This window comes from Tupaia chinensis, unplaced genomic scaffold (assembly GCF_000334495.1).
Source record: "Tupaia chinensis unplaced genomic scaffold, TupChi_1.0 Scaffold000063_1, whole genome shotgun sequence".
In the NCBI taxonomy this organism is placed as follows: domain Eukaryota; kingdom Metazoa; phylum Chordata; class Mammalia; order Scandentia; family Tupaiidae; genus Tupaia; species Tupaia belangeri.
The window spans coordinates 2,780,162-2,787,074 of NW_006159521.1; the positions used below are offsets into that span (position 1 = coordinate 2,780,162).

The 6,913-nt window shown below is 45.5% G+C and overlaps 1 long non-coding RNA gene across 2 annotated transcripts in view; it reads left to right on the top strand.

Annotated features, from left to right (window-relative positions):
* LOC102491364 (uncharacterized) overlaps positions 1-6,319 on the top strand; it is a 10,914-nt gene extending 4,595 nt beyond the window's left edge. The window contains exons 2-3 of one of the 2 annotated variants that reach the window (XR_333524.1): positions 1,991-2,072; positions 6,015-6,319. This is a non-coding gene — a long non-coding RNA (uncharacterized LOC102491364). Of the gene's footprint in view, positions 1-1,990; positions 2,073-5,466; positions 5,502-6,014 lie in introns of those variants that run through there. The other variant, XR_001371420.1, reaches the window with a different exon arrangement.
* Positions 6,320-6,913: the final 594 nt, after the last annotated feature.

A 6,913-nucleotide genomic window follows, 5' to 3' on the forward strand; every position in this document is an offset into this window, starting at 1 on the left:
CGCACGCACACGCGCCCAGTGTGAATTTAAGCCACCAGGTCCGGGACTTGAACCGCGGTCGACTACGTGGGAGTCCAGCAACATAGCCATTACGCTAACTGCTCGTCCCCCCAAAGAGAAACTCTTTAAAGAACCAAAGAAAGGAGACAAATTCTGTGCAGAGGAACAGAGAAGAATGACAGCAGTTATATGTGTGTGTGTGTGTGTGTATGCATATGTGTATATATGTATGTACAGGTATGTGTGTATACATGCGTGTATTTCTCTGTGTGTATATCTGCATGTATTTGAAACAATATCAGAGTAGGGCAACGTATCTAAAGAACTGGAAAGTAGGCACAGGGGTGGGGGATCTTGTCAATCTGGAATGCTATAGCAAAAATATTTTTTCAGGAGCCAGCAGTTAGCATAATGGCTATGTCGCTGGACTCCCACGTAGTCGACCGCGGTTTGCGTCCCAGACCAGGTGGCTTAAAACTCACGCCGGGTGCGTGTGCGTGCGTGCCCAAGATCCCGAGAGGAGAATGGAGGAGAAGGGATTGCGGCGTGACCATCCCCCCTGGGGGGTGATTTCTCGCTTTCTGTCTCTATGTCTCTCTCTGTCTGTCTGGCGAGCGCACGCGCCCTATAGCGAAAACCTCTCCCCCCCCAAAAAAAATGTATATATTTTTTCAAAATCGAAGGTGAAACAAAAACTCAGACATACAGAAACTACCAGAAGCCATCACCTGCAGAACTGTAGTCTAAGAAATGTTAAAGGAAGATCTTCGGACAGAAGGAAAATGACCCAAAATGGAAATATAGACTTAAAGAAAGGAATGAATGATACCATAAATGTTAATGGCTAGGGCTAAATAATAACATAGTTTAATTATTTAAATCTTTTTACAAGAGATGTGGCTGATTTCAGCAAAGATGATAATGCAGTGTGGAGCTTATAAAGTATGCAGAAATATAGTGGGGCCAGCCTTGTTATCTAGTGGTTTAGGCAGCAGATCCCACATGGTAGACCACAGTTCTAATCCTGGCCCCAGCTGCTTGAAAAACATGCCAGAGGGCCAGTAGGTGGCAAAGTGGTTAAGGTACTGGATTCCCACGTGGTTGACCATGATTCGAGACCCAGTCTTGGTAGCTTGAAACTCATGCCAGGCACATATGTGTGTGTGACCAAAATCCCAAGAGGAGAATGGAGAAGGGATTGTGACATGGCTACTCCCGTTGGGAGGTGATTTTTCTCTTTGTCTCTCTCTGCCTCTTCAGCATGTGCATGTGCCCTGTAGCAAAACTCGCTCAAGAAAAAAAGAAAAACATGCCAGAAATGTGTGTGTGCACGTGCGTGCTCCTGCCCCAAATCCTGACAGCATGGAGAAGGGATTGCAGTGTGACCATGCCCTATCGAGGTGGGGGGATTTCTGTCTGTCCATCTCTCTGGCTCTCTCTGGTGAGTGCATGCACCCTCTGACAACCGGGAAGTAAAAGTGCCTTAAGTCACCATATCAAGTAAAATGTGTGACAACAGCAGCACCGAGGAGAGCATGGTGGAGTGGAGCCGTCCTGTGGTGACACCCTCATTCTGCACGTGAAGAGCTACAGTGTCACCTGAAGGTCGATGGTGAGGTGTGAAAAGGGGTACTACCTGCTTTTTCTATTGGACTGTCAGTGGGGACAGATGGGTCTGTTAGTGGTACTGGGAAGACAGAGGTCAGGAGCACCTGGGACCAGAGCTGTGGATGAGGCCCCCAGCCGGGAGGCGGACACCCCTCCATATACCCAGTAGGTACTCTGTACAGTATTTGCTGAATGAACAGAATCGAGCTAGGGAAGACCATCAGTTGCTTTTATGACATCTAGCTCCAAGGCACGTGTTTTCTTGAGATGAGAAAAGATGAATGCAGAACTGGGAAAAGGTTGGAGGAAAACATGCATTGACTCCACTCATGGGAAGCATTTCACGATAGGAAAGCACTTCACTGTTTTATTCATTTTTCAGCCACTCCTTCCAGATAGAGAAATCCTGGTTCTCTCATCCTGATCTTAACCCGTGCAAAAGAGTAACAGACAAGTTCAAGGAGGTGAGATCAAATTTTATTCCTTAATAACTTGTGCAGAAGGAGAAGCAAGATTTCAAAGATCTTTTTCTCTAAGTAACCCCAGCCTCAAAGACACAAGTCCTGGGAGTGGGATTTGGGGTTGGGGAACAGGCTGATGGGAGACCAGACCCACGGGACCTCCAACTCGGGTTTCAAGGAACTAAGCCTAAGCTCTCATCCTCTCGCAACCCTTAGAGACATCGCCCTGCTCTTGCATCTGGGCAGCAGTGACGTTCATAAAGGCAGAGGAAGAGGGCAAAGAGGAGATGGGGAGGCTTTCCCTCAAGGGACTTTTTAAAGAAAAGGAGAGCTTTGAAAAATGATCTGAACTTATGGTAGAGATCAAAATATTGGAGGGCACAAAAGCAGTGAAAATTGTAAGGGATGCTGAAGACAGTGTGAAACAGAGCGGGAGACGGGAAGAGTATAAGAAGGATAGCAAAAGAATAGAGAGGTGTGGGACCAGCAGTTAGCGTAATGGCTATGTCGCTGGACTCCCAGGTAGTCAACCGTGGTTCGCGTTCCAGACCCGCTTAAAACTCATGCCAGGCACGTGTGCGTGTATGCCCAAGATCCCAAGAGGAGAATGGAGGAGAAGGGATTGCGACGTGACCATCGCCCCCGGGGGGTGATTTCTCGCTTTCTGTCTCTCTGTCTCTCTCTCTCTGTCGGTCTGGCGAGCACATGCGCCCTATAGCAAAAATCTCTCCAAAAAAAAAAAAAGATATATGTGATTCAATGTATTATAAACAAGATTATGATAAGAATAAGTAAAATTAACTAAATTTTAAAGAATTACATATTTAAAGCAATTCAACGATATAAACAAAACAAAAAACGACCTGAACTTGACAGCATCTGAATCCCTCAAGGGAATCTACCTTCATCCTAGATGGAGAGCTGGTGTATTTCTGCTGAGGGTCGCACCAAGGAATCTTTTGCTCATTTCTAAACCAGATAAGATGAAATGTGAACCCAAGAGGCCAGCAGGTGGCATGGTGGTGAAGGTGCTGAATTCTCACATGGCTAAGTCCCAGACCCGGCAGCTTGAAAATCACACTGGGTGCATGTGCATGTGTGCCCAAAATCCCAGGAGAAGACTGGAGGAGAAGGGATTGTGGGCCATTCCCAACCCGGGAGGGTGGTTTCTCTCTCTCTCTCTCTGTCTCTGTCTCTGGTGAGTGCATACACCCTATGGCAAAAACCTAAAAAAAAAAAAAGTGAACCCAGACGAGTTATGCTCAGTGGCATATTTTGACATCTCACAGGAAATCAAATTTCTGCCAAGTTTTGAAAAGCCATGAGTTTTTGGTTGGGACTCAAAAGCCTCTCTCAAACTTCTCATTAGCAAGCAAATGAGTAGTATGAGGTTTCTAAGTCACTGTGTAAACATGCTATCTTCTCTGCCTTACAATCAGAGAACCCAAGAATGCTTTCTAAATGGAAAAAGAGCTCCATCGTGGTTTCTCTGCAGCCGAAGATGGCAGTTCCTCCTCAGGGACACTGCAGTAAGGCAGGCCACATCAAGTCCCTTGAGCTTCTGAGAGGAAAGAAAGGGGGACAAAGTGGGGTGGGTGGGGTGAACGAGGTTAGGAAAGGCAAGGACCAGGAAGATCAGGGCCAAAGAAGAAAAGGAGTATTTACTGAGCACCTACTGTGTGCCTGGTTTTTAGCATAAAGTTATCTTGTTTGACCATCAAAACAACCTTAAAAAAATAGGTTGTGATGGCTCTATTTTGATGGGCAAGGAAATGAATGGATGAATGGTTGCCTTAAATTGCATGTGGTATCTCTTACCCCTGGGCAAGAGAGGCTGCTGATAGGGCCTCCATGCTTCAGAGGGCTCTGCTTTGGCCCTCCTCTGGCCACACCATTCTCCAAGTGGTAAAAAGTCCAGGGACAAGAAGACATGGCCAGCAAGAGCATATCTCTGGCACTCTGACCAGACAATGCTTCAGGTACTTGAGATTCCAGAATTTCTGTCCATATTGCCCCTATCTTCTTTTAAGGCCTGCACAGGCCTGTCTTCTGGGTCCATAATCCTAAGCGTGGGCTGGGATGTTAGTACACACAGCCTCTGGCCTTGGGGGTGGCCGAGGGGGTGGTGTTTGCAGGGGTTTGTGAGCTAGTTGTCTGTATACGTGCGGGTGAGGCCCCTATGATGCAGGACAGAGGTGGGGTGAAGGGGGCAGGAAGAGAAGGGAGAACTGGGCATGTATATAGGACAGGAGGCAGGAAACTGGGTCTTCACATTCTATGGTATCAGTGCAGAGTTCCAAGGACAAGAATTGTAACTCAAAGCCTGCCTTTTGTGTTATGAAGATAACTTGGTCACACTTGGAGGGTAAAACCTGAAAAACAATGAACACCAGAATAAAAAAGCCGATGAGTTCCAAGAGCTGAGGAAGTTCTTGTGAGAGCTGAAAGAGGAAATACACACCATAAAAAAGAATCAAATGGACGTGTTAGAGATGAAGGCTATAATACAGGAAGCCAAAACCTCCCTTGAAAGTATTAAAAGCAGCCTAGATCATACAGAAAATCGAATCTCAGATGTAGAAGACAGAATCACTGGACTAGTAAAATCCACCATGAAGACTAAGAAAATAGCCACTCCTCCAAAATGAGAATAATATACGAGAAATATTAGATACCGTTAAACATCCAACCATCTAGATCATCGGTATCCCAGAAGGTGAAGAGACTAATAAGGGCACTGACGATCTATTCCATGAAATCCTGGAAGAAAACTTCCCAAACCTAGAGAGGCATTCAAAGATCTAGACCCAAGAAATACGAAGGACCCAAAAAGGATCAACCAAAGAAGATCTTCTCCAAGACACATTATAGTCAGACTGACCAAAACCACAGACAAAGACAAGATACTCAGACTGGCAAGAGAGAAACGGCAAGTTACCTACAAGGGATATCCCATCAGGCTAACAGCAGACCTCTCATTGGAAACAATGTGAGCAAGGAAGAATACATTCAAAGTGTTAAGTGAAAAACAATTTCAGCCAAGAACACTATATCCGGCAAGATTATCCTTCATATGGGAAGAGAAGACAAGAACATTCTCAGATAAACAAAACCTGAAAGAATTTACCGACACCAGACCAGCTCTCCAAGAAGTTCTGAAGGGAGTACTACCCCAGGAAAACTAGATACGGACACACAGAAATAAGAGATCTAAAACAACTAAGAAAATGGCCAGCTTAATGGTAGGGACAAGTCCAGAGCTGAACGTTATCTTCCAGAATTTAAACGGAAACATCAGTCCACGACAGAAGATAAAGTACGTGAGCTTGAACTGGTGAAATAGAATTGTATGACTTTTGACTAAAGCATTACTGACCTTCTATGCTTTGTTTTCCAGAGTTGAGGAGTTTTGTCTTCTCTCGAGTTGTGGGCAGGTTCGTGTACTACTATTCGAACAGAATCCTAACCTGTTTCCTGGCTTTAAGTACTCAGCAAAGTTCTCTTAACATGTTTTGATTTTGATATTCTGCCCACAGAGTTTCATGCCTAAAGTTTACTTTTGTTTATGGATATGTACATATCAGCTGAACTTACTATTGAAAGTATTTAGATTAATTAAGATAGTTTGTGAATCAATACAATATGGGAAAGAATAAAGGAATGGAAAGCAACTGCAGATACCAGAGACAGGGTGGGAGGAGGATGGGAAATGGCAGAGGGTGAGAAATATGGGGGCAGAATATATATACACACACAAGAAACAAGAAATGGAAAATTATTTATTGATAATACATGTATGATTAAGCCACTTTACATTGTTTTCTGGCAGAAAAGTCACATTTTGTATGCTGTTGTGATGTTCGGGGAAAGTATGTAAAATAAGTAAATTTTTAAAAAAGCAGTTTAGTCTAGTAATTTTTATTCTGCTTTTTTTTGTTTTGGCAGAGGGCATGTGCTTGAACATGAGAGAGAGGAAGAGAAGAAGAGACAAAGCACCCCTCCCTAGCCCTCCGCTCTCCGCCCGATGGAGCCTGGCCATACCACAATCCCTTTTCCCCCATTTCTCTATCCCAATCAGGATCCTGGGCACACACATCCAACGTATTACTTCCATGGCTGAGATTCGAACCTTGTCAGCCATGTGGGATCCTGCTTCCTCTGCACAGCGCTTAACCACGGTGCTACGGGCCAGCCCTACGTATTTTTTGTAACTCTGAGATGATGCTGTGGAGCTTTCATTGGTGTCCTTGCCTGGGTCCTGCCGATGTGGGTGGTGGGTCTGCCCACAGTCCATTAGGGATGAAGCAGATGGGAACCAAACTCAGCTCTGTCCACTGCCAAGGCCAAGTGCTTTCAACCGCCCCACAATGCTGAACTCTGCAGAGAGGTCAAGGGTGGATACAGAACAGCCTGAGTAAGGAGCCTAGGGTTATACCCTGAGGCCCCCGGCTATGCGTCCCTGCTGTCCTTGGGGGTCTCACGTCTCACCACCCCCACCCTCCTGAGATGGAGGTCCTGGCATTACAGTGGATGTGACTGGTTGAAGCTGGGCCGTGCAGTAGCCCTGCATAGGTGCCGGCACTGACATTTGCATAGGAGGCTTTGGAAACAAGTGAGAGCCATTATTCCTGGCTGCAGGGGGAGATGCATATCAAGAACGATTCTGTCAGCATCTCCTCTATATACCTTGTCTGCTCCTCCTCTCCTTTTTCTTTGGCAAAAATTCCTACTTTTTGACAGGTCATCATCATTTCTAGAATGATTCTTGGCCCTACCCTTCTCTGACACATGGAAAACTTGGCAGACTCACAGGAAAATGAGGTCATTTTACAAAAACCTTGGGA